The following is a 27,522-nucleotide window of genomic DNA, read 5'->3' on the forward strand; positions in this document are numbered from 1 at the left end:
GCAGGCAGACACTGCAGGGCTGCCAGATGCTTTCCACTCAGCCCCAGGTGGGCATTTAAGCCACTGACCCCACTCCATGTGGGGTTGACAAGGGGCAGTCCCCAATACCAGGGGCCCTGGGGTGACACCCTCGGTCCCGGAGTTACCTGAGAAAGGGCTGAGGGAGAGAGTTTCCCACATAGGCGATAGTCCTTAGTCTGGGCCTTGACTGGAGCACAGGAAGGCCTTCAGATGTGAGATTAGAAACGGCTCATTAGAAGAAAGCCTATCCCATCATCCAAGCACAGCGGGCCTTGATGAACAGAGACAGTCTATGGTTTTAGAGCTCTATTATAGAAAGGCAGGGGGAAAGAGAGAAGGTAGAAAGAGAGAAAGAGATCAGCCATGACCAAGAGGAGAGAAGGGGAAAAAGGTGAGAGAGAAGAAAGGCTAGAGTAAGAGGGAGAGAGCAAGAGGGAGAGAGAGTAAGAGAGTGAGAGGAGAGGATGAGGAGAGAGGAGAGGAGAGTAAGAGAGTGAGGTGGGGACAAGCAGCCCTTCTTATGGTGGGCTGTTATCTTTCCTGTTGCTAGGTAACTGGGAGGAGTCTAGCCTGAAGGTCAGAAGCTTGGGACATTGTCTACGTGACTACTAGCCACGGTTCTTCTGTGGGGGCTGTGGGGGCGGTAACTTCGACAGGAGCCAGATGTCCAGGAGATATGAGGGAACACCTACTGTACCATGTGGGTGAATTATCACCACCGGGTCCCGGGGTTCCACACCTCAGCTCGACTGGAGACCAGACTATCTGTGTATAGCCTAATGCTCCACAATTTTCAATATAGAATCAGCTGGGAATATCATATGAGAAAAATAGTTAAATGTACACAAGAAACATAAAGTATGCTTGGCAGGAACTCTATGTTTAGAACATTTTCTGATGATACTCTAGTTGCCATAACTAGAAAGAAGTTGCATACAAACTAAAGGAAATCAGGAAGTTTGAATGTTATTTTCTTATAATATGTTAGTGAGTATATACTCTTGGGTAGAGATACCAATACCTTGGGACTCGAGGAAATACGGTATCTGCCACATTGTAGAACACATTGGAACTCTATCACTGGATAAATGTTTACTAAGTATCACCAGTGTAGCAATTGCTCTTATGGCCCTGCCCACATTCTCTCAATATTGGGTATGGCAGTGTGACTTTAAATTGTGGGTACTTTTGATCTTTTAGTGACCACTATAGCCACTGGAGCTCTTCTATTTACCCACAAACTTTAGCCAAGATATGGTAGAAAGTAGATATTCCTTGGGAAAAAACATTAACCAATGCCTTATGGAAACTGTTGGAAAGATAGCCAAGCACCCTCAGTCAGAATTTGATATTCCTGAGGTGTGTACTTCATTCTTATTCTTGGAGCATATCAATAAGATGGCACTTCAATTTACAAAACAGTTATTTGCATCAATCATATACTTTCATTCCTTTAGAGAATCCCTGTCCTCTCTCACTTTCTTTTTGTCTTAAAGTATTTCCCAAGACTAATTCCAATATCTATCTATCTTTCTTTCTTTCTTTCTTTCTTTCTTTCTTTCTTTCTTTCTTTCTTTCTTTCTTTCTTTCTTTCTTTCTCTCTCTCTCTCTCTCTCTCTCTCTCTCTCTCTCTCTCTCTTTCTTTCTTTCTTCCTTTCTTTCTTTCTTTCTTTCTTTCTTTCTTCTTGTCCTTGGATTGGCATTTGGAAAAAAAATGTGAGATATTTATTTCTTTTTTTTTAATTTTTAATATTTTTATTACATATTTTCCTCAATTACATTTCCAATGCTATCCCAAAAGTCCCCCATAGCGCCCCCCACTTCCCTACCCACCCATTCCTTCTTTTGGCCCTGGCATTTCCCTATATTGGGGCATATAAAGTTTGCAAGTCCAATGGGCCTCTCTTTCCATTGATGGCCGACTAGGCCATCTTTCGATACATATGCAGCTAGAGACAAGAGCTCCGGGATTCTGGTTAGTACATCATGTTGTTCCGACAATAGGGTTGCAGATACCTTTAGCTCCTTGGGTACTTTCTCTAGCTTCTCCATTGGGAGCCCTGTGATACATCCAATAGCTGACTGTGAGCATCCACTCCTGTGTTTGCTAGGCCCCGGCATCGTCTCACAAGAGACAGCTATATTTGGGTCCTTTCAGCAAAATCTTGCTATTGTATACAATGGTGTCAGCGTTTAGAAGCTGATTATGGGATGGATCCCTGGATACGGCAGTCTCTAAATGGTCCATCCTTTCATCACAGCTACGAACTTTGTCTCTGTAACTCCTTCCCTGGGTGTTTTGTTCCCAATTCTAAGAAGGGGCACAGTGTCCACACTTTGGTCTTCATTCTTCTTGAGTTTCGTGCGTTTAGCAAATTGTATCTTATATCTTGGGTATCCTAAGTTTGGGGCTAATATCCACTTATCAGTGAATACATATTGTGTGAGTTCTTTTGTGATTGTGTTACTTCACTCAAGATGATGCCCTCCAGGTCCATCCATTTGGCTAGGAATTTCATAAATTCATTCTTTTTAATAGCTGAGTAGTACTCCATTGTGTAAATGTACCATAATTTCTGTATCCATTCCTCTGTTGAGGGACATCTGGGTTCTTTCCAGCTTCTGGCTATTATAAATAGGGCTGCTATGAACATAGTGGAGCATGTGTCCTTTTTACCGGTTGGGACATCTTCTGGATATATGCCCAGGAGAGGTATTGCTGGATCCTCCGGTAGTACTATGTCCAATTTTCTGAGGAACCTCCAGACTGATTTCCAGAGTGGTTGTACAAGCTTGCAATCCCACCAACAATGGAGGAGTGTTCCTCTTTCTCCACATCCTCGCCAGCATCTGCTGTCACCTGAATTTTTGATCTTAGCCATTCTGACTGGTGTGAGGTGGAATCTCAGGGTTGTTTTGATTTGCATTTCCCTGATGATTAAGGATGTTGAACATTTTTTCAGGTGCTTCTCTGCCATTCGGTATTCCTCAGGTGAGAATTCTTTGTTCAGTTCTGAGCCCCATTTTTTAATGGGGTTATTTGACTTTCTGGAGTCCACCTTCTTGAGTTCTTTATATATATTGGATATTAGTCCCTTATCTGATTTAGGATAGGTGAAGATCCTTTCCCAATCTGTTGGTGGTTTTTTTGTCTTATTGATGGTGTCTTTAGCCTTGCAGAAGCTTTGCAGTTTCATGAGGTCCCACTTGTCAATTCTCGATCTTACAGCACAAGCCATTACTGTTCTATTCAGGAATTTTTCCCCTGTGCCCATATCTTCAAGGCTTTTCCCCACTTTCTTCTCTATAAGTTTCAGTGTCTCTGGTTTTATGTGAAGTTCCTTGATCCACTTAGACTTGACCTTAGTACAAGGAGATAGGAATGGATCGATTCGCATTCTTCTACATGTTAACAACCAGTTGTGCCAGCACCATTTGTTGAAAATGCTGTCTTTCTTCCACTGGATGTTTTTAGCTCCCTTGTCGAAGATCAAGTGACCGTAGGTGTGTGGGTTCATTTCTGGGTCTTCAATTCTATTCCATTGGTCTATTTGTCTGTCACTATACCAGTACCATGCAGTTTTTATCACAATTGCTCTGTAGTAGAGCTTTAGGTCCAGCATGGTGATTCCACCAGAGGTTCTTTTATCCTTGAGAAGAGTTTTTGCTATCCTAGGTTTTTTGTTATTCCAGATGAATTTGCAGATTGCACTTTCTAATTCAATGAAGAATTGAGTTGGAATTTTGATGGGGATTGCATTGAATCTGTAGATTGCTTTTGGCAAGATAGCCATTTTTACAATGTTGATCCTGCCAATCCATGAGCATGGGAGATCTTTCCAACTTCTGAGATCTTCTATAATTTCTTTCTTCAGAGACTTGAAGTTTTTATTATACAGATCTTTCATTTCCTTAGTTAGAGTCACGCCAAGATATTTTATATTATTTGTGACTATTGAGAAGGGTGTTGTTTCCCTAATTTCTTTCTCAGCCTGTTTATTCTTTGTGTAGAGAAAGACCATTGATTTGTTTGAGTTAATTTTATATCCAGCTACTTCACCGAAACTGTTTATCAGGCTTAGGGGTTCTCTGGTGGAATTTTTAGGGTCACTTATATATACTATCATATCATCTGCAAAAAGTGATATTTTGACTTCATCTTTTCCAATTTGTATCCCTTTGATCTCCTTTTGTTGTCGAATTGCTCTGGCTAGGACTTCAAGTACAATGTTGAATAGGTATGGAGAAAGTGGACAGCCTTGTCTAGTCCCTGATTTTAGAGGGATTGCTTCAAGCTTCTCACCATTTACTTTGATGTTGGCTACTGGTTTGCTGTAGATTGCTTTTATCATGTTTAGGGATGGGCCTTGAATTCCTGATCTTTCCAAGACTTTTATCATGAATGGGTGTTGGATCTTGTCAAATGCTTTTTCTGCATCTAACGAGATGACCATGTGGTTTTTGTCTTTGAGTTTGTTTATATACTGGATTACGTTGATGGATTTCCGTATATTGAACCATCCCTGCATCCCTGGGATGAAACCTACTTGGTCAGGATGGATGATTGTTTTGATGTGTTCTTGGATTCGGTTAGCAAGAACTTTACTGAGGATTTTTGCATCAATATTCATAAGGGATATTGGTCTGAAGTTTTTTATCTTTGTTGGGTCTTTTTGTGGTTTAGGTATCAGAGTAATTGTGGCTTTATAGAATGAGTTGGGTAGAGTACCTTCTGTTTCTATTTTGTGGAATAGTTTGTGAAGAACTGGGATTAGATCTTCTTTGAAGGTCTGATAGAACTCTGCACTAAACCCATCTGGTCCTGGGCTTATTTTAGTTGGGAGACTATTAATGACTGCTTCTATTTCTTTGGGGGATATAGGGCTGTTTAGATCATTAACCTGATCTTGATTCAACTTTGGTACCTGGTATCTGTCTAGGAACTTCTCCATTTCATCCAGGTTCTCCAGTTTTGTTGAGTATAGCCTTTGGTAGAAGGATCTGATGGTGTTTTGGATGTCTTCAGGATCTGTTGTTATGTCTCCTTTTTCATTTCTGATTTTGTTAATTAGGATGCTTTCCCTGTGCCCTCTAGTGAGTCTGGCTAAGGGTTTATCTATCTTGTTGATTTTCTCAAAGAACCAGCTCCTTGATTGGTTGATTCTTTGAATAGTTTTTCTTGTTTCCACTTGGTTGATTTCACCCCTGAGTTTGATTATTTCCTGCCGTCTACTCCTCTTGGGTGAATTTCCTTCCTTTTGTTCTAGTGCTTTTAGGTGTGTTGTCAAGCTGCTAATCTGTGCTCTCTCTAGTTTCCTTTTGGAGGCAATCAGAGCTATGAGTTTTCCTCTTAGAAATGCTTTCATTGCGTCCCATAAGTTTGGATATGTTGTGGCTTCATTTTCATTGAACTCTAAAAAGTCCTTAATTTCTTTCTTCATTCCTTCCTTGACCAAGGTATCATTGAGAAGAGTGTTGTTTAGTTTCCACGTGAAGGTTGGCTTTCTATTATTTATTTTGTTATTGAAGATCAGCCTTAGTCCATGGTGATCTGATAGGATGCATGGGACAATTTCAATATTTTTGTATCTGTTGAGGCCTGTTTTGTGACCAATTATGTGGTCCATTTTGGAGAAGGTACCATGAGGTGCTGAGAAGAAGGTATATCCTTTTGTTTTAGGATAGAATGTTCTGTAGATATCTGCCAGATCCATTTGATTCATAATTTCTCTTAGTTTCTCTGTGTCCCTGTTTAGTTTCTGTTTCCATGATCTGTCCATTGGTGAAAGTGGTGTGTTGAAGTCTCCCACTATTATTGTATGAGGTGCAATGTGTGCTTTGAGATTTACTAAAGTTTCTTTAATGAATGTGGCTGCCTTTGTAGTTGGAGCATAGATATTCAGGATTGATAGTTCCTCTTGGAGGATTTTACCTTTGATGAGTATGAAGTGTCCCTCCCTGTCTTTTTTAATGACTTTGGGTTGGAAGTCAATCTTATCAGATATTAGAATTGCTACTCCAGCTTGTTTCTTCATACCATTTGCTTGGAAAATTGTTTTCCAGCCTTTCATTTTGAGGTAGTGTCTATCTTTTTCTCTGAGATGATTTTCCTGTAAGCAGCAAAATGTTGGGTCTTGTTTGTGTAGCCAGTTTGTTAGTCTATGTCTTTTTATCGGGGAGTTGAGTCCATTGATATTAAGAGATATTAAGGAAAAGTAATTGTTGTTTCCTGTTATTTTTGTTGTTAAAGTTGCCATTCTGTTCTTGTGGCTGTCTTCTTTTAGGTTTGTTGAGGGATTACCTTCTTGTTGTTTCTAGGGCGTGGTTCCTGTCCTTGTATTGGTTTTTTTCTGTTATTATCCTTTGAAGGGCTGGATTCGTGGAGAGATAATGTGTGAATTTGGTTTTGTCGTGGAATACTTTGGTTTCTCCATCTATGTTAATTGAGAGTTTGGCTGGGTATAGTAGCCTGGGCTGGAATTTGTGTTCTTTTAGTGTCTGTATAACATCCGTCCAGGATCTTCTGGCTTTCATAGTCTCTGGTGAAAAATCTGGTGTAATTCTGATAGGCTTGCCTTTATATGTTACTTGGCCTTTTTCTCTTACTGCTTTTAGTATTCTATCTTTATTTAGAGCATTTGTTGTTCTGATTATTATGTGTCGGGAGGTATTTCTTTTCTGGTCCAGTCTATTTGGAGTTCTGTAGGCTTCTTGTATGTTCATGGGCATCTCTTTCTTTAGATTTGGGAAGTTTTCTTCTATAATTTTGTTGAAGATGTTTGCTGGTCCTTTGAGTTGAAAATCTTCATTCTCATCCACTCCTATTATCCGTAGGTTTGGTCTTCTCATTGTGTCCTGTATTTCTTGGATGTTTTGAGTTAGGATCTTTTTGCATTTTACATTTTCCTTGATTGTTGTGCCGATGTTCTCTATGGAATCTTCTGCACCTGAGATTCTCTCTTCCATCTCTTGTATTCTGTTGCTGATGCTGGTATCTATGGTTCCAGATTTCTTTCCTAGGGTTTCTATCTCCAGTGTTGCCTCATTTTGGGTTTTCTTTATTGTGTCTACTTCCCTTTTTAGGTCTAGTATGGTTTTGTTCATTTCCATCATCTGTTTGGATGTGTTTTCCTGTTTTTCATTATGGACTTCTACCTGTTTGATTATGTTATCCTGTTTTTCTTTAAGGATTTGTAACTCTTTAGCAGTGTTCTCCTGCAATTCTTTAAGGGATTTTTGTGCTTCCTCTTTACTGTCTTCTACCTGTTTACCAGTGTTCCTTTGTATTTCTTTAAGTGTGTTATTAAAGTCCTTCTTGAAGTCCTCTACCATCATCAGGAAATATGCTTTTAGATTCGTGTCTAGCTTTTCCGGTGTGTTGTGGTGCCCTGGACTGGGCGAAGTGGGAATGCTGGGTTCTGATGATGGTGAGTGGTCTTGGTTTCTGTTAGTAAGATTATTACGTTTACCTTTCGCCATCTGGTAATCTCTGGGGTTAGTTGTTGTCGTTGTCACTGTTTAAAGATTGGAGCAGAAGCTGTGTTCCACTCACCAGCAGTCTCAAAATCCTGTGGCAGGGGTCGTGGGTAGCTGGCAGTACCCCGGTGCTGGTCCAGCCGGAAGAGGCCTGTGGTCCTACTCAGGATGGTTTTCTGCTTCCCTAACTAATGCAGTCTCAGGTCCCGCGCGCAATTGGATTGGAGCAGAAGCTGTGTTCCACTCTCCAGAAGTCTTAAGATCCTGTGGCGGGTGTTGTGGGTAGCTGGCGAGTGTCAGCCAACCCTGCGCTCTAGCTACCCTGGTGCTGGTCCGGCCGGATGAGGCCTGTGGCCCTACTCAGGCCGGTTTCTGCTTCTTTAACTAATGCAGTCTCAGGTCCCGTGCGCAATTGGTTTGGAGCAGAAGCTGTGTTCCACTCACCAGAAGTCTTAAGATCCTGTGGCGGGTGTTGTGGGTAGCTGGCAAGTGTCAGCTGACCCTGCGCCCTAGATACCCCGGTGCTTTTCTGACCGGAAGAGGCTTGTGGCCCTACGTAGGCCGGATTTCTGCCTCCCCAACCAGAGCAGTCTCTGAGATATTTATTTCATTCTGTTTTAAACTGTATCATATTAGTGCATTTCCATTTAGTATTTACAGAAGAGCTTTTATAAGTATGTAGTGCAACAAGTGAACTATATAATAACCAATTATTTTTTCCTGCAAAACCATTAATTTCTATAAAACAATTATTTTTAATAACAAGATAAGTGAAAGCAAAGGACATACAGCGAATATAAAATTTATTTTGAATCTCTAATCCCTAGATGGTAGAACTGTTTGGGAAGATTAAAGGGTGTGGCCTTGTTACAAAAGGTGTGCCACCAGGGGCAGAAGTTCAGGTTTCAAAAAGCCTATATGATTCTCAGATTTTCTGCCTCCTGCTTGTGGATTGAGATATGAACTTTCAGCTCTTGCTCCACCTGTCTGCTGCTATGCTCCCTTCCATGATGGTCATGGTTTTTAACCCTGTGAAACTGTGAGCCTCAAATGAAATGCTTCCTTTTAGAAGTTGACTCAGTGGTTTTTTTTCACAGCAATTAAAAAACAACTAAGACAATGGCAGAGATCTATCATCTCAACACTTAAGAGGTAAGGGCAGGAAGATAGAGAGCTCAAGCAATCTTGGGATATATATCAAAGCTCTATCTCAAGCAAACAAAAATCAAACCAAATAACAAAACAAAACAAAACAAAAACAAACGATCAACAAAAAACCAAAATAAGTAAAACAACCTTTTAGTTTTTTAAAAGGTTGATTTAGGAAAGTGTTTGAGGATTTAAAACCTCTTCCTGAAGAAGATATCATAGATGGAAAGATCTCCCATGCTTGTTGATTGATTCAATGCAATCCCCATCAAAATTTCAACACAATTCTTCACAGATCTTGAAAGGAATGTTTTCAGCTTCACTTGAAAATTTAACAAACCAGTAAAGCTAAAAGCAACCCCGAATAACAAAAACTTCCAGGAGGTATTCCAATCCCTGCCCTAAAATTGTACTACATATCCATAGTAATAAAAATAGCAAGATATGAGCACAAAACAGACATGTTGATCAATGTAATTGAATTGAACACCCAGATATAAATCTACATACACCTTCTTTTTGACAAAGAAGCCATTGATACACACTGGAAAAAAAGACAGCATCTTCAACAAAAGCTGTTGGTCAAACTGGACAGCTGCATGTATAAAAATGCAAAAAATCTGTACTTACCACTCAGTACAAAACTCAACTCCAAATGGATCAAAGACCTCAATATAAAATCAGATACAATGAACTTGATAAAGAAGAATGTACAGAATAGCCCTATACTCACTGTTATATAGGAGACAACTTTCTGAACAGAATGCCAATGATACAAGTACTAAGATCATCAATTAATAGATTGGACCTTATGAAACTGAAAACCTTCTGCATGGGAAAAGGAAACCATCATTTAGCTAAAGCAGCAGTCTAGAGAATAGATTTTTTAGGATTTTATATATTTTATATTTATACATTTAATTAGATATTATAGATATTATTACATATTATAACATATTCATTACACATTTTATATTATATATAAATATATAATATTAAAATCTATAATACATATTATAGATTTTAGAAAAAATTTTTATCAACTACACATTTAATAAGGTAAACTTATTGAAAACCTGGATATTAAGAAAAAGAACCCAGTTAGAAATGGGGAGCAGATCTAAACAGAATTATCAATAGAGGAATCTCAAATGGCTAAGAAGCACTTAAAGAGAGATTCAACACCCTTAGTTATGAGGGAATTGCAAACCCAAACCATCGTGAGGTTCCATCTTACACCAATCAAAATGACTAAGATATAAAATTTCAAGAGGTACCACATGCTGGTGAGGATGTGGAGCAAGAGGAATACTCCTCCATTGCTGGTGGGAGTGCAACTACTGTGGAAATCAATTTAATGGTTTCTCAGAAAACTAGGAATAGTTGTACCTCAAGACCCAGCTATACTGATGCTGAGTATATACACAAAAGATGCTCCACCATCCCATAAGACACTTACTCAGTCATGTTCATTGTTGCTTTATTAATTATAGCCAGAAATTGGGAACAGTCTAGATGTTATTCAACAGAAGAATGGATGAAGAATATGTGGTACATTTACATGATATTACTCAGTCTTTAGGGAAAAAGTGGCATCACAAAGTTTGCAGGCAAATGGATGGAACTAGAAAAAAAATTGTTCTGATTGAGGTATCCCTTACTTGCATAGATGAATATAGTATGTATTTGCTTATATATCGATATTAGTTGATTAGGTAGTGATAACTGTAGAACTACAGAGGTTATGTATACAGTAAGAGACATCAGGGGTGGGGGTGCAGACATATCTCCCTAATAAAAGGGAAATAGAATAATAGTTATGAATGGGGGAGTTGAGACTGGGGTGGAAGGATCAAGTTGGGAGGGGGAGTGAAGAGGGAGTTGAGGGATGAATACAGGGAAAGACAGTTAAAATTGAGGGCTATTTGAGGGGTGGTATGGGAAACTAATATAGTAGAAGCTTCCTAAAATGCATACATATATGAAAGAAGTCTAAATGAAATTGCCAAGTAATGGGGTAAAGAGAGTTCCAGGTATCTTTTGTCACCAAATGAAGGTTCCAATACTAGAATTGTGTTACATCTAATTGAGTTAGCCAAAAGGGTCCAGTGGTACACAAGATTCCTTAAACAACCTTGGCTCTTGCAAGACTATAGGTTGCTTTTCAGAAACTGATAGCAAAGTCCCTTTCTTGAAATTGAGCTAATGTCTACATAGAGCCTTCACTCCTATGTTCTAGCATCTTTGCTATAGGAAGTTGCTCTACACATTACCAGAATAGAAATGTAAACATCAACCCAGATATGATACAAAACCTTGGCTCTTCAATTCTGTTCTGCTTGTAAAATATGCTAGTGGAATGGTGGCACAAAGCTTGTGTGAGTAACCAATACATATCTGATTTGACTTAAGGCCCATTTCCCTAGAGGAACTCATACCAGACACTGCCTGGATAACCAAGAATCTTAGGCTAAGCTAGCCTAGGGACCTAGGCTAAAACCAAATATCAAAACACTAAAATGACTCCTAATGACCTTCTGCTTTTTCCAGTGCCTTGCCCATCCAACATCAGAGAATTGTAGCAGATTTGAACAAATACGAAGACCCACAGCCAGAGAGTGAGAGACCTTGGAACATCCAGTCTAAAAGGGGAGAGAAACTGTAATCAGAATATATGATATGAGAAAAATGCCTTCTGAATAAAAAGAAAAAAGAGAATATGTTAATAAATAAAATCACCTTTAAAAAATAAAGAAAAACCACTTACATTTTGTAAAGGTTTATTTAGGAAAAATGTTTGAGAATTTTAAACCATTTCTTAAGTTCATAAAGAAAATCATAAACCTGTTGAAGTGTGTCTTAAAATACAGCCCTCTGAGGTACTCAAACACATTTACCTTCTATAAAATCTATCAAAAAGTTCTCTGTTGGTTATTATTAGCTTGTTTTCATTTTTCAGAAACAAACAGGAAGCAACCACATATTTATAACTGAAGAAAGGATATTGAACAGTTTCTCAATTCTCAGTTCTCTTGGCAATGACTCATAAACTGGGTTTCAGAGGACTGATGGAGATTGCCTATAAATCGGCCCAGACACATTGTTTCAAAGAAAGATCCTTAATCTTGCATTGAATTCCAAACTTGCGTATGACACAAAATGCAAAGAGCATAGCAAGCACATTTAAAGACACTAAACTAGATTAGCCAAGTTTAAGGTTCACCTTGAAGCAAATCGATGGCACTATGAAACCATAACTGTTTTTCCTTCTGTTGGCTTGCCTTGTCAAACTTCGATGTGATGATTTCTATTTTATTATATTTTATTTTGCCATGTTTTGTTGTTATCTCTTAGAAGCCTGTTCTTTTCTAATGAGAAACAGAAAGGGAATGGATCTGGAGAGTGAAGGTGGGAAGGAACTGGGAGGGAAACTGTACTCAGGATATATTGTATGAGAAAATAATCTGCTTTTAATAAACAGGGAAAAAGTTATAAAATTATTTTAGTCTGATAGTGGTAGGACTATGGTCACAAGAGCTGCATTTACATTACAAGTAACTATTCAACTAGATACAATGTTAAAACTGAAGCAAATACTTTAAGATAATAGACTACCAGGCTTTAATAATTTCCGTATCTGCTTTTGGATTGGGTAGACTTCTCAAACAATTGTGCAAAGAAACAACCCAGAGAATAGCAGTCCTTGTGTGCTAAGGAATTGGATTAGATTTTTGGATTGGAAAATTAGCTAGATCCTATTAGATTGAGGTTTTCAGAAATCTGCATATGTGACATCTTAAATCTTTGCTGTGGACAAGTTAAACACAAACTCTGTGAGTTCTAGTAGAAAATATCTGACGAAGATGTGGAGATAAAATCAATCAGGAGCTTAGGCAACTCAAATGAGGAGATGTTCAATACCCTAGTAATTTAACCGAGAAATTAGAAAGACCATGCCTTAATAGGGTTATTGTGGTCTTAGAGGAATGTATACTATAGACTACAAACAAATCTGAAATCAAGTTTCAAAACATACAAGGTGGACCACCAGAAATTAAATTAATCAATCTAATGTTCATTATAAGACAATCAGTCTAGATTTTCAGAAACAATGTTCAGGATGTAAAGTATACATTTAAATGTTATGTGAGAATAAGTAGAAAATCGTCAAATAGAATCAGAAGAAAGAACCAGTGTTCTAAAACAACTATTCAACATATAAATATTTAGAAAAAAATGGGCACTGAAAAAATACAGTAAATATTAGAATATAATGTTTGAACTATAACAAAGAAACAGGGGTTGGACATGTAGGTAAGCTATGAAGTGCCTCACATTCATGAGAGCCTTGGTTCACTGAAGAAGAATTTTAGGATTAAAATATGTAACATGTATTTAAAAATTAAAATACAATAAAATAAAATCATGTCATTTTCATCTATTAAATTTTCTTCCTCCAACTCCAGCTTTTCCCATGTTTAAGAATATCAAATTCTTGCCCTCCTTTACTTGTTATTTTATTATTATTGTTTTATTATTATTATTATTATCATTAATTTATTTGAAACAGTGTCTCACTATGTAACTCCAGTAGTCTCCGAACTCACTCTGTAGATCAGGTTGGACTCCTTCCTAAGTTCTGGAATTAAAGGCCAGTGCCACCACCCCCAGGTCTTTAGTTTTTATTGTTACATATATACTTATATACATAAATATATAACTATAACCATAGTATACCTGAATTCATGAATGACCATTTGCTATTGGATAACCAATTAGGTGCTCTTTTTTCTTTTCTGAGCAGTCATTATCTATAGGTTTTTTTTTGTTTGGTTGTTTTTGTTTTTGTTTTGTTTTGTTTGTCTATGATTAGGGCTCTATGAAATTTCTCCCTTCCATGATAGCATATCTATTAGTGTTGGCCTTGGTCAGGTCTTAGTTAAGCAGCCATGTTAATGAGACTTTATTGATGTAGCTTGACGAAACTCTGCTCAGCCTTTCTCTCCGATTACTTCTGCCATGTTCAAAACATTCCTAAAACTAGTCTCCAAGATCTCTTCCCTTATTTGGCTACATTCTCCTCTTGAGGTTGACTACCAAGGTCCATCTATCAGAGTATTTTAGTTCATCAACCATAGCCACCTTTGGCTCACCTAATTAATATGCCCAATTAAAATTAAACACCTTGTCCTAACACAGGCTTTTCCATTTACCTTTATAAACCACCATTTGCTTATGGGACATGTCTGTCTCTTCTCTATCCCTTTGACCTACTCTAGAAAATAGAAAATCTAAAAAATGTAAACATTTAAGTAAAATAACCTAAAATTTAAATTGACCATTCATAAGAACATATGCAACTGGCTAATAAGAATGCCTGAATTGACTACGTTTGAGGAAGACCTATACAGAATTTCACTGTGGCTGCACCAGATGGCGCTCCTACCAAAATGGAATTGGGTTGTTTGTTCTTTGTTGCTTAGCTATTTGACTTCTTTGTATATTCTATGTACAACTCCTATGTTAGCTGTATAGCTGGTAAATACGTTTTCTCCCATTCTGTATGTTGACTCTTCCATCAAATGATGGTATCCTTTGCTGTATAGAGGTCTTTTTGTAGCCTCCCCCAGCCTTGAGCAGGCTGGCTCAGACCTGTTCTGCCACTGTGAAGGAGACCACCTAGGGTGTAGTCTTCCAATCTAGATAGGTCTATTGTTCTGCTACCTGCACTCTTCTCCAAGACATCTACCCGCTGAGAGGCTGAACCTGTCTTCCTGAGATAAGCAACAGCCTGGTGAACAAGTGCTGACAGCCTGGACCAAGTGCTGACAGACTGGCAACAAAGCATGGAGTTCCTGGCGTGGTGGGGAATGGGCCTTCCCCCTTTATAAGCTCAGACTCTTAATAAACTCTTGGGCCTTAATCAGAATTGTGTTTTGGTTTCATTATTTCTCCCGCCGTTTCCTTCTATATAGCTCCAGCCTCTTCTTCAGGAACCCAGTTCATTTGACCTGTGGGCGGCTACACATTTTAGTTTCACGAAGGAAGTCCTATTTGCTGGTTATTGGTTTTAATGCCTGTGCTATTGGGTTCTTGTTCAGAAAGTTTTTCCTTGTTCCATAAGTTAAAGCCAATTCTGTACGAGAATCAGGCATTATGTCTTATGTTGAAGGAGTTGAGTTTTGGGCAAGATGAGTGATAATCATTGATATATGTCATTCTGTTGGACTAGCACCATTTCGTGAAGAAGCTGTCTCTTCTCGCCAGTGTATTTTTTGGCCTCTGTTAAAATGCAGGTGGCTGTAGGAATATAGTATTTTTATCTACACTTTGAGTTCTTTTCCACTGAGAAATGAATCTGCTTTTATCTACCATATGATCCAGTCATACCATTCCTGAGCACCTTCCCAATGGTTTCTATGCCCTGCTACAGAGATAGTTGTTTAAAGATACTTTGTTACATTATTCATAACAGCGAGGAAATGGAAACAGTCTAGATGTCCACCAGTTGATGAATGGCTAATGAAAATGTTATAAGTAAATACAATGGAATGTTATTAAGCTAAAAAGAAAAATAAAAAAAATAGAAATTTGCAAATAAATAAATGGAGCTGGAAATAATTATTTTGAATGAGATGTGGATGCTAGCCTTGAATATTCAGAAAATTAGGAGTAATGCGGAGTGTGGGATAGTATGTAGTTGGTACGAGGAGGAAAGGGTAATAGTAAGAAAGGATTAGTTAAATGTGGTTGTTGATAGGAGGGAAGGGTAGAGTGTTATGGGGAGTGATAACTAATATTAAACACCTTTGAAAATGTAAATGCCCCAAGCAAATCTATTATTGTTAAAACTTACTAAAATATATACGGGTACATATATAAAAGACATTTAAATGGAGTCATTCTACAGCAGGGGTACAATGGCTTTCTCAGATGACATAGGCTATTGGGTAAACATCCCATTGTCAAGGATGGATTATTTAACTTGGAATTGTTGGTCAGTAATATCCCCTCTTCAACATTACAGGCTATTGTCCTTGTTTTTGGTTGTTCTCCAGAACTTGGTGGGAAGATCCTAATGCTGAATAAACTACATAATGGAGTCATAGAACATGGGGAAATAAAGCTAATATTGATATGGAAACTTCTTCATACCTATTAGCTAACATTCATTCACTGGAAGGTGGTATGCATACATCTGAGAAAAAGGAAATCAATATTTTTACACAGCTATGAACCCTGTGAGATACAATAATGATTGTACCAGCAAGATAAACCCATTGGCACAAATGTGGCATGAATATTATGGGGTAACCAACAACTTTCTGATTGTATTTAAGGCCCATTCTGTTAACAGGACCCAGAACACTTGCCTGGCTAGGTTATAGTCCCTAGACTAGAACCTAATATAGTATTATTTTGTTAAAGGGCATGGTAATAAATTTCCTCCTAAGTTCCTATCTTTATATAGATTAGTGCATTTCTTAATCCTCACCAGAAAAGTTTATTTCTGCAGTAGATTGCAATTAATACACAGATCCACAACTAGTCAAATGAAGAGAATAAGAGATTGTGGAATGCTCAGCTCTAAATATGACCTCTTAATCACACACCCTTCCTTCTAGACTCACATAATATCATGGAAGAAAGGAAGAAAGACTGTAAAAGGCAGAAGTCATGCACATTTACAGCAAAAGGGTATTTGCCAGACATAGCAAAGGCTAATGTACACATGAACTTACAGCAACTGACTGCATGTACAAGACCTCTACAAGATCAAATCAGCAAAATTCCAAGTATACATGTGGGGAGGGGAGCTCATGAAGTTCCATGTGTAGCTGATGAGCAGTTGCTCATGTATGGCAATTGCTGCTTGTAGAAGAGGGAGAATCCATTTTTCCCCAAGGATGTGGTTCCTGAGATGCTCCAGAACCCATGTTCCAGTAGATGGTTCTGCACCAATGTGGATCCATGGACAGCACTAAGCAGACTCCATGAGTTTAAAGAAAGAGCACATGATATCGAGAAGGAAAAGTGTTTGGGAGGGGATAGTGGAGGAACTGGAGGGGAGGGAGCAGAGGTGGAGTTGTATTATAAAATACATAATATGCATGTATGAAATTTTCAAATAGTAAAAAATTCATGATCAACATCTTTAAGTTATCAGAAAAAGTGTAATTAGATACTATCACATACTCACTAAATTTTGAAAGGATGTTGTGCAACTGGAATTTGCATTCAGAGTTGTGGAAAGTGATATGACAACTTTACGGATTGTTTGGCAGTTTCTTTTAAAGTAAAATATGTACCTACCCTATAATCCATCAATCTTATCTTTGGTTTATATGTTTAAAGGTGAGCACATGTTCACATAGTGATTTATTCAAGAATGATGATAGCACTTTTACTCATTATAGGTTAAACTTGGAAATAATCAAAGGCTCCTTCACATTAATGGAGAAAATATGTTATATTCATACAGTAGATTTACAATCAATTAAAAAAGAAACAGGTCACAGTTATACATGGCCATATGGATGAATGTTAAAAGCATGTTATCACAAGACAGATACAAAAGAGAACATCCTGGATTATTCCACTTATATTACAAAATTCTAGAATAGGCCTATAGAAGAATTTGCTTCTTGGAGCCTATTGTTGACTGACTGGAAGGCAAATAGGAGAACATCTGGAGTCTGCTAATATTCTATACCCTGGGGCTTGGGTTATACAGCTGCATGCATTTCTCAAAACTCATCAAATGATAGTCTTAAAATATGTGCATTTCACTGATTGTTAATTTTCTCTTAATTAAGAAGATGGAAAAAATTAAAGCTAAGCAGATTTTTTGTTTAATTGCATACTTGCCCTGCAGGCACATAGTTTTTATTTTCAACAAATGAATTAAATGGAGAGCACCTTATCATTACTTTGATCAGTGTGCTAAATGCAGGTAGACTGTGAAGATGACTGATGCATAGTCTCTGTCCTCAAATTGCTTGTATCCTTATAACCTAGAAATGGAAGAGTTGATCAGAGATTGCAGAAGTCAAGTCAAAATAATACAACAATATTTTCCTGACAGCTGTGAGCCCAAGCGCTGCAACAGCCGGAACTCTGCTTGGCCACGGAAAGTAGTAATTAGATTTTGCTTTTCACTAGCTTTGCTCTGAAAGGGCCATGGTGATTAACAAGACTAATTAGGCCAGCCTCAAGGGCAATATCAGCATGTAAATATAATAGGATTATTCTTTATGCCTCTCTAACATGTCACCTTATATGACTATTATGAAATGTTTGGGGCATTTAACCTAATCACTTGTCTAGACTTGTCTTCAAGATAGACAGACTTTTCAGATTTTATTGTCGTTTTTACCAAAAGCAGAAAAATTTGATTTAGTCTAGGTAGAGACAAAATGTTCCCACAATCAGGTCTCAAAAGAACCCAGCGAAAAATGTCACTTGTACCACTGTTCGGAATGCATAGCCTGTCATGAAAGTTCACAAAATAATGCCTTTCAATTCCCACTATCCCGAAGCCTTCTTCCATTGTTTTCACAATCTCTATTAAACCAAACCCCTGTATTTCCACAGTGAAAATGATTTATAATAAACTTTTGATCCTATAGGTAAAAATTGCCAAAATTCTAGGTGTTATAATAATCTATAATCATGACCTAAGGTTTTGACTTCTCTATTGTGCTGAAGTTGAAAACCACTCTTTACTGTTGGTAGAAGATGGCTAGTGATACAGATCTAAGCATGAGAGTGAATAAAAATAGATGCGAAATATAACAATATGATAACTTGATACTAATAAGAGTCTTTTGACTGTGAAATAGATTCATATATGGAAATACACAAAACAAGTATGTACCTTAGTGCATTAGTAAAGCAAACATTCTGCTTTCTAGCTAGGCCAGAAAATATGTGACTAGTCATCTTGTGAAGTTTTTCTTCAAGCCCCTCCTTATCAAAGAACCTCTCTTCTAACATTGTATATTGATTGCTTCCTTGAATGTCTCCCTCCATATTTGCGTTATTCAATTCAGCATGTTCTGTTTAAAAAGTTGGCACCTTATTCTTTCCATTATTGTTTTGTATGTGTGCATGTATGTATGAAGGGGTGAGTGGAGTGGAAACAGGACAGCGCGTAGGTGTTCTTTCTCAGATACTGTCTACCTTAAATTTGGAGGTGCTGGCATTGGCCAGGAACTCACCTGCTAATAGGCTAGGCTGTCTGTCTCCATTTCCTTAGAGCTGAGACTGATTTCAAGCACACACCCAGCTTTTCAAAACTAGGTTCTAGTTATTGAATTTACGTTTTTGTATGCTTGCAAAGAAAGACACACACTTTACAGAATTAACTATTTTTCCAATACCCAAATTGGCTTCTTTTATGTCTTTTTTTTATTATGCAGGCCCCATCTACAATCCTTTTCCAGTATTTACCTTGTGAGGTGTATACAGTTTTGCTTACTCTGCATTTTGCTAATAGCATACTCATACAGGACAATATATTTCTCTGCTACATTTCCTCCTGATTGGCAGTTGAATCTAGAGGTTCGATAGAATTCAGATTGAATACTTTTGTATAATCCAGAGGGAATGATATATTTCTTTTTTCAGGAGGCAAATTTTTTTCTATGCTCTGTGATCTTGTTTCTCATTGATTTGATAGAGAAACCCTAATTCAGATGTAAATGGGTAGTATTCTCATTCTTTTTAACTTACTAATTTGAATGCATTTAGAAAGAGAAGCTTTTTATCATGTTTTTTGGTTACTCAGATTTACAGTTAATACAAGATTGGAAGAATAAGTACTTACCCCTTATGCCTCACCAGAGAAGCTTCTTGCAGTAGATAATAATTAACATGGACACTCACAACTGTACAACTAGAAGAGAGTGAGGGACTTTGGACTGCTCTTTCCTGAGTGGGCTGTCTTTATCACACCCTTCTCTCAAGGAAGTAGTGTGTGTGTGTGTGTGTGTGTGTGTGTGTGTGTGTGTGTGTGTAGAAAAGTTGTAAGAGTCAAAGGTGATGGAAGATTTCAAGGAAAAAGAGCTTTCCAGATGCAACAGGGCTGATGTACATATGAATGAACTCACAGAGACTGCTAGCATGCACAAGCCTCAGAGAGCAAGTTCAAGCCACCAAAGCCCTGCACAATGGAGTGAAGTGAGGAAAAGTCTCATCCCTATCGAAGCATCTTCTCTCAATTGATAGTGCTTGGGGGGAGGGGATCAGTATTCTTCAATGAAGTGACACTGAGTATATCAATAGCATAATTGAACTCCATATATATTAGTATCCTCTTTGCCCTCCCCTCCCCTCCCCTCCCCTCCCCTCCCCTCCCCTCCCCTCCCCTCCCCTCCCCTCCCCTCCCCTCCCCTCCCCTCCTGTCTTTTCCTCTCCTCTCCTCTGCTGTCTTTTCCTCTCTTCTCCCTTCCTTCCCTCTCCTCTCTTCTACCTTCTCCTCCATGCCCCCTTCCCTCCCCCTTATTTCCCCTTCCCTCAAACTCCCTTCTCTTTACCCCTCCCCTCCCCTCCACTCCCTTCCCCTCCCCTCCACTCCCCTCCCCTCCCCTCCCTTCCCCTCCCCTCCACTCCCCTCCCCTCCCCTCCCTTCCCCTCCCCTCCCTTCCCCTCCCCTCCCCTCCCCTCCCCTCCCCTCCCCTCCCCTCCCCTCCCCTCCCCTCCCCTCCCCTCCCCTTCCCTTCCCTTCCCTTCCCTTCCCTTCCCTTCCCTTCCCTTCCCTTCCCTTCCCTTCCCCTCTCTGTCTCCTTCTTTTCCTTTCTTTGTAAGAGAGAAAGGACATGATGTGAGGGAAGAGGATCTAGGAGGAGTTAGAGTATGGGAAAGAATATAATAAATACATCAAAAAACTATGCTTTATTTCCATGAATTTACATAATTTCAAGACACCAAATTAGCTCATCTTCATCTTTATCACTTAATAGTGACAGATTGTAACTTAAATGCTATTGTATGATCACTGATGACAGTATATAGGTCAATTAATTCCAATTGTCATCCTTTAGAAACTCAGATGGTCTTTTTGTCTATTTTACTTTTCTCTGGAAGAGCATTCACTGCTCTTAATCACCAAGCCATCTCTTGGGGCCTATTCCTTTTTAAAATGTATCATATTCTTTCACTTCCTTCAAGTCCTTACAGATCTTCTCACTTCCATACCTACTGAACTTCATGTACTCTGTCTGTCACTCTGCCTGTCTGTCTGTCTGTCTCTGTCTCTCTGTCTCTGTTTGTCTGTCTCTTTCTGTCTCTCTTTCTCTGTCTGTCTGTCTGTCTGTCTCTCTCTCTCTCTCTCTCTCTCTCTCTCACACACACACACACACACACACACACAGAGAGAGAGAGAGAGAGAGAGAGAGAGAGAGAGAGAGAGAGAGAGAGCACAATAGAAACCCTCTAAACTGACCAAATCATAAAGTGCATGCACTATAATGTGGAGTCCATTTTGGGTTGATCAGCTACTGCTGAGCATGACAGCAGCTCTGGGGTATGGTTGATATGCCCAGTGTCATTACATTGTAGAGAACTGATTTTCCCTCTCCCTGCAAATAATTTCTTGGCTAGGAATGGAACTTTTGGCACTCTCACCCTTCTCAATGTAGATTTTGTCTGGCTTGAATTTGTGCAGGCATTGTGCATATTGCAGTCTCTATGAGTGCATATGTACATTATCCCTGTTGAGTCTGTAAGAGATTGTTTCCTTCCTTTACTTGTTGTGTACAGCAACCTCATCTGACCTCTCAAGTAGTCCTGATTTAACTTTATTTGTTTTGTTATTTTTTACCCTCCTCCTCCTCCTCCTCCTCCTCCTCCTCCTCCTCCTCCTCCTCCTTCTTCTTCTTCTTCTTCTTCTTCTTCTTCTTCTTCTTCTTCTTCTTTTTCTTTTTCTTTCACAAAAGCAGTTTTTATTTGAGGCAAGGAGAAATCTGACCCAAAGGATTCCAGTTCTAAGCACTTAAATTTAAGTGTTAGTGGCACAACTTGGGCTATAAATTTTGCTTCTCATTGGTTGGAAAGCGTACTTGTGTTAAATTCCTCCAGGTAGGTAAGAAGAAAGACCAAGAGAGGCTGGTAGAGACACCTCAGCTACTGGTACTGTATTCCAGATTCTATGTCAAATTAACAAACTCCCACCATCTGTTCTGGAAGGTGTCACCCAGTGCAGAGGGACACAGGACACAGGACACTTTCAAGGGCAGAGGAGGCAGAAAGAGCAGGTGCATGCCACTTAGGGAGGAGCAGGGATCTGCTGCAGCTTCAGACTTCTGCATGGAAGGGGTCATACTTGTGTTTGGCACAGCTCACCAAGGCACACACTCTCCAGTTCCTGCTGCAGCTGAGTAGAGTGGTCATGTCCTTGCTGCTGAGCTAAAAGTCAAAGACCTTAAAGTTCTCAGTAATGCAAACTGGTGTCACAGACTTGAGGATCACTACCAAGTTCTTTTGAATGGGGAACCGGATCAGCACTTGGGATGTAGTTTTATTGTACTTGACTGCAATTGCCTTGATCCTGGGATCCTCCAGGAAAGAAGGGTCTTCAGGCTTGTCCTAGGGCCTGTCAGGAGAACAAAGGGGGCTGTATGCAGTCACCACAATGCCTTTGCAATGGCAGTACTCAATCAGCTTCTCCTGAGTGTATGCTTGGCACTCGACCTGGTTAATCGCAGGCTTATATTTTAAGCCAGGTTTGTTCAAGATCCTCTCAATCTGAAGACGGTTGAAGTTGGAGACACCAATTGCTTTTACCAAACCTTCATCCACTAGTTGTTCCAAAGCCATCCAAGTGTCCACAAAATCGGTGTCACTAGGAATCACATTTCCTGATGCATCCAGTGGGAAATAATCGGGCCCAGTCTTGAAGTCCGCTGGCCAGTGAATAAGGTAGAGATCCAGGTAGTCCCGCTGAAGGTCACTCAGTGTCTTCTGGCAAGCTTCTTTCACCATGATCTTGTGGAACATGCACCACAGCTTGCTGACAATGAAGAGATCCTGGCACTTTACCACCTGCTCTTTGAGCTTCTCCTAGAGGGCCACTCTCACCTCCTTCTCATTCTGGTGAACCTGGGTGCAGTCAATGTGGTGATGCCCCATGTCAATAGCAACCTTCACAGCCTCAGTCACCTGGCCAGGAGGGGAGTTCCAGGTACTCAGGCCCAGAGTGGGCATCTTGGTGCTGTTGTTGATTTCCAGATGGCTAGCCATGATTGGTGCATGTTATACACCTGGACCGGCAAATGTCTACTAGGCACTTTTTCTATTACTGTATTAAATACAATGAAAAAAGCAACTAAAATAGAAAGAAAGTGCTTATTTTGGTTCATAGTTCAAAGGTATGATTCACCATGGTAGAGGAGTTGTGGTGGCAGAAGCTAGAGGCAGCTGGGCATATGATATCTACAGATAGGAAGAAGAAAGAGATGAATGGTAATACTCAATTCCTGACTTAGCTAACTGTTCTATTGCTTTGAAAAGACACCAGGACCAAGGCAAGTCTTATAAAGAAAGGGGTTTATTTGGGGACTTGCTTATAGATTTAGAGGTTTAGTCCATTATCATCATGGATACCGTACTGGAGCAGTAGCTGAGGGGTATATTCTGGTTGGCCAGCAAAGGGAGAGGGAGAGGGAGAGAAACAGAGACAGAGAGACACAGACAGAGAGACAGAGAGACAGAGAGACAGAGAGAGCCTTACTTACTATTGTCACTCCCTGGTGACCAAGCATTCAAATCTGTGACTCTATGGGGCTATTCTTATTCTAGTCACCAAGGTTCCCTTTCACATTTGTATTCAGTCCAGAACCCCAGGTCTTGAAACAGTCATATCAACAGTTGACACAGGTCTTCCCGCTTTCATTAATCTATTCTAGATGATCTCTCACAAGAATGTCCAGAGTGCTAGCTCCTAGGTTATTCCAGATTCTGTTAAGTAGATAGATAATATTACCCACCACAGTTTCTGACAGCTGCCTCAGAATTTGGTATAAGGAAAATATCCCCAGACAACTTAGACTCCCCTTTACATATCCAGTGGCCCTGGATTCTACTGATGGGAGGTAATATTTTAGAACTGTGGGTTGACATCATGGGGCATTGCTTTTAAGTTTTACAGGACAGACTTCAAAAGAATATGTGTTTAGGCAGTTTGTTTTAAAAGGTGAGATGACTTACCAGGCTTTATTGACTTCCATTTGAGATTCTGGAAGGTAAGTTTTTAAACTTGATTCATTTTATACTACTTCTTATTTCTCACACAGTGAAACTGGGTCTTTGAAAACACAAGAAATAATCAAATAAAATGTACTATACTATATTCTTTACTTCTATTTCATATGCAAAATCTTTTACTGATAATTGAACACCAATATAATTGTCAAAAAGATCAACAGTTTTGCTTATGTTATTCCCTTTGACTCCTTGCCATTTTTAGTAACTCAATTCCATGCCCATTATATGAATAAACAAATTTTACACAGAATATCGCTTCCATACTAACCATCATTTAATCTTCATTCTAAAATCACTTATGTTTTTAAATGTCTCCAGCAATCCACATACTGATGTTGTAGAATTTTTTGAGTTTCTCAAGTTTATTGTATAGTGGATTTTTCAGACAAATTCATGTGAATACTATTCCTTATTTTTTCATGTTGACGACAGCTTTTGCCCTTAATATAGGAAAGTCAGTTTTGATAGATATAATTTTTTTGTCTCACATGTCTTTCTCTTGAGAATTTTGAATATGCTGGGTTATTTTGTTTTACCTTAAAACACTGATGCTGAAAATATAATAAGCTAGTTACCCATTGCAATTTATGAGCTATTTTTATATACCCAAAGTATTTGTTGTAAAGTATTTGTTGTAAAAGTCTAGTAATGGCATTTAAAATATGCCTTGATTTTGGTCATTCTGAGTCAGAATATTCAAGTAGGTGCTATATTCTTTCAGTGTGTAGCTTCAAAGTATCAAAAAATTAACACTGAAATGAGGTCTTTTAAAAATATAGTTTGTGCAGATTAGACTTCCTTCCCATGCTCAAATTCCCTGCCTGCTGAGTCCTCTGGGGCACCCCAGCTGCCCTGAGCTACCTGCTATTCGTGGCAGACATCCATTATCCAACCACCTCTCCACCCACCTTCATCAGACCTGCAAATCCAGAAGCATACAGGTTAGAATCCCTTTCCATGTCCATCTTCCTTGCCTACAGAGTCCTCTTGGGCACCCCCAGCTGCCCTGAGCAGCCTGATGTCCCTGATGGCCCCCCATTGTCACACCACCTCTTGCAGGGCCTGGGTATAGGGGAAAGGGAGGAATGGGAGAAAACCAACGTCCCACCAGAGTTCTGATGCTCTGGGAGGGTGGACACGGGAGGACTGCTGTATGCTTTCCATGTGGCTCCTAGTGGGCATCTGGCTGTGTTAAGCCACTGATCCCACACGGCGGGTGGTGGACAAGGGGCAGCCCCAGGTACCAGGTTCTCAGCCTCCAGCATCCCACACTGGAGACGGAGGAGGAGGAGCAGAGAACAGAATAGGGGCCCCAGAGATAAGGGAAGAGGTCAGGGGATGAGGCAGGTGCTGGGTGGCTCCTTAGTCTGGTCTGTGGCTAAAGTGTAGGAAGGCCTTCTGGCGGGTTAGACGGGTTAGACGCGGCTCCTTAAGAGAAAGCCTATCCCATCATTCAAGACAGTGGGCCTTTATGATCAGAGACAGTCTATGGTTTTAGAGCTTTATTGTAGAAAGGCAGGGAGAAAGGAGGGGAGGGGAGGGGAGGGGAGGGGAGGGGAGGGGAGGGGAGGGGAGGGGGAGGGAGGGAGGGAGGGAGAGAGAGAGAGAGAGAGAGAGAGAGAGAGAGAGAGAGAGAGAGAGAGAGAGAGAGAAAGAAAGAGAGAGAGAAGAAAGGAAGGCTAGAGAGGAAGAGAGGTAAAAGCTTAGGGAGAGCTAGGTGGGGCCAAGCAACCCCTCTTATAGTGGGCTTGGCTATCTTGCTATTGCTAGGTAACTGTAGGGAGGAGTCTAGCCAGAATGCCAGAAACTTGGGACATTGTCTATGTGACTGCTAGCCACACACCTCTCCTGTTGGGGCTGTGGGTGCAGTAACTTCGACAGGAGCCAGGGGTCCAGGGGATATGATCGAATGCCTTTTGTCCCATGTAGGTGGAAATTACCACCAACTGGGTCCCACCAGGGTTCAAGACCTCAGCTCAATTGGAGACCAGGCTGTCTGTGCATAGCCCATTGCCCCACACCTCTCAGTCCACCTTCATCAGACCTATTGATCTGGAACTATACAGCCCAAGGATACCCATCAGAGGCCTGCCACACCAGGATCATTGAGGTTAGACATCCCCCCACCTCCCAATGACTACTACAACAGGAATATCCTGTGACTAAAGCCCCTGGGACAAAAGGCCCTCGGAAGAACACAATCAATAATAGCCAGACCAATATGACATCTTCAGAGCATAGATACCCTACTACTACAAGCTACCCTAACACAGCTGAAGTGCAGGAACACAACCTTAAATCCAATTTTATAAAGATGATAGAAACCCATAAATACCTTAAAGAAATACAGGAAAATACAACCAAACAGGTCTTTAAAAGAGAAACAAATAAACCTTTTTACAATGAACAAGAAAATACAATCAAAGAGGTGAAGGGAATAAATAAAACTGCAAGACCTGAAAATGGAAGTAGAAGCAAGAAAGAAAACACAAACTGAGGGAATCCCAGAGATAGAAAACGTAGGGGGAGAGAATAGGATCAACAGATGCAAGCATTAACAACAGAATACAAGACATGGAAGAGACAATCACAGGTGTAGAAAATACAATTGAAAAAATTGAAGTAATGCCTTGTGTCTTATCAGACCACCATGGATTAAAGCTGGACTTCAACAACAACAGAAACACTTGAAAGTTTGGTCTCTTGTCTTCAATGATCTTTGCTTCATTGAGAGAGGCATGGCCTAGAACTGCTCCTGATGTCCCTGCTGATCTGAATCCCTCCTGGCTGTTCCTGACAGGTCATGACACCTGCTGCTATCTGGACACCCATGAAGCCTGAACAACTCTCTACTCAATGATCTCTGGGTCAGGGAAGAAATAAAGAAATTAAAGATATTTTAGAATTCAATGCAAATGAAGGTATAACATACCTAAATTTATGGGACAAAATGAAAGCAGTGCTAAGAAGAAATTTCATAGCCCTAGGTATGTCCATAAAGGAATTAAAAAGTTTTCATATCAGCAATTTGAAAGTACACCTGAAATCTCTTTAAAAAAGCAAGCACACCAAAAGGAGTAGAAGGCAGAAAATAATCAAAGCTAGGGATGAAATCAATCAGTTAGAAACAAAACAATACAATGAATCAGTGAAACAAACAACTGGTTCTTTGAGAAAGTCAACAAGATTGACAAACCCTTAGCCAAACTAACAAAAGACAGAAGGACAGTATCCTTCAGTACTCTACAGTTTCTTTCCATTTAAATCTCCCTCCCCATTATTACCCCGTTCTCTTTATAACACCAGTGTTCTACCATTCCTCTTCCCCTTAATATATTTCTTTCCTCTCCAAGTGTTTTAGTTTTTTGAAATTTTAGGATCTTGATCTTGAAAAGAGCCCTAGCATATTAATTTACCCTGAGTATATGATCTTAGCTGCTTCAGTTCTACAAATATCCCCTCCAGTGTTTTTAGCCTTCATTTCTCATTGGACTGAGTTTCCCCCTACAATTTCAGCTGATGCTCGCAAGTATATCTCTCTTGCTTTCCAGAGAAGATTTTGGCTGGTTTGTTATTACCTTGTTTTCTGCTCCTTCAGACAGAGAGATCATT

The 27,522-nt window shown here is 39.6% G+C and overlaps 1 pseudogene; it reads right to left on the reverse strand.

The window, feature by feature from the left end:
* Window positions 1-21,942: 21,942 nt before the first annotated feature.
* LOC110287350 (aldo-keto reductase family 1 member B1 pseudogene) lies at window positions 21,943-22,887 on the reverse strand (annotated as a pseudogene).
* Between the last annotated feature and the right edge of the window lie 4,635 nt (window positions 22,888-27,522).

The sequence above is a fragment of the Mus caroli genome, unplaced genomic scaffold (genome assembly GCF_978045245.1).
Source record: "Mus caroli unplaced genomic scaffold, Mus_caroli_1 scaffold_5, whole genome shotgun sequence".
In the NCBI taxonomy this organism is placed as follows: Eukaryota; Metazoa; Chordata; class Mammalia; order Rodentia; family Muridae; genus Mus; species Mus caroli.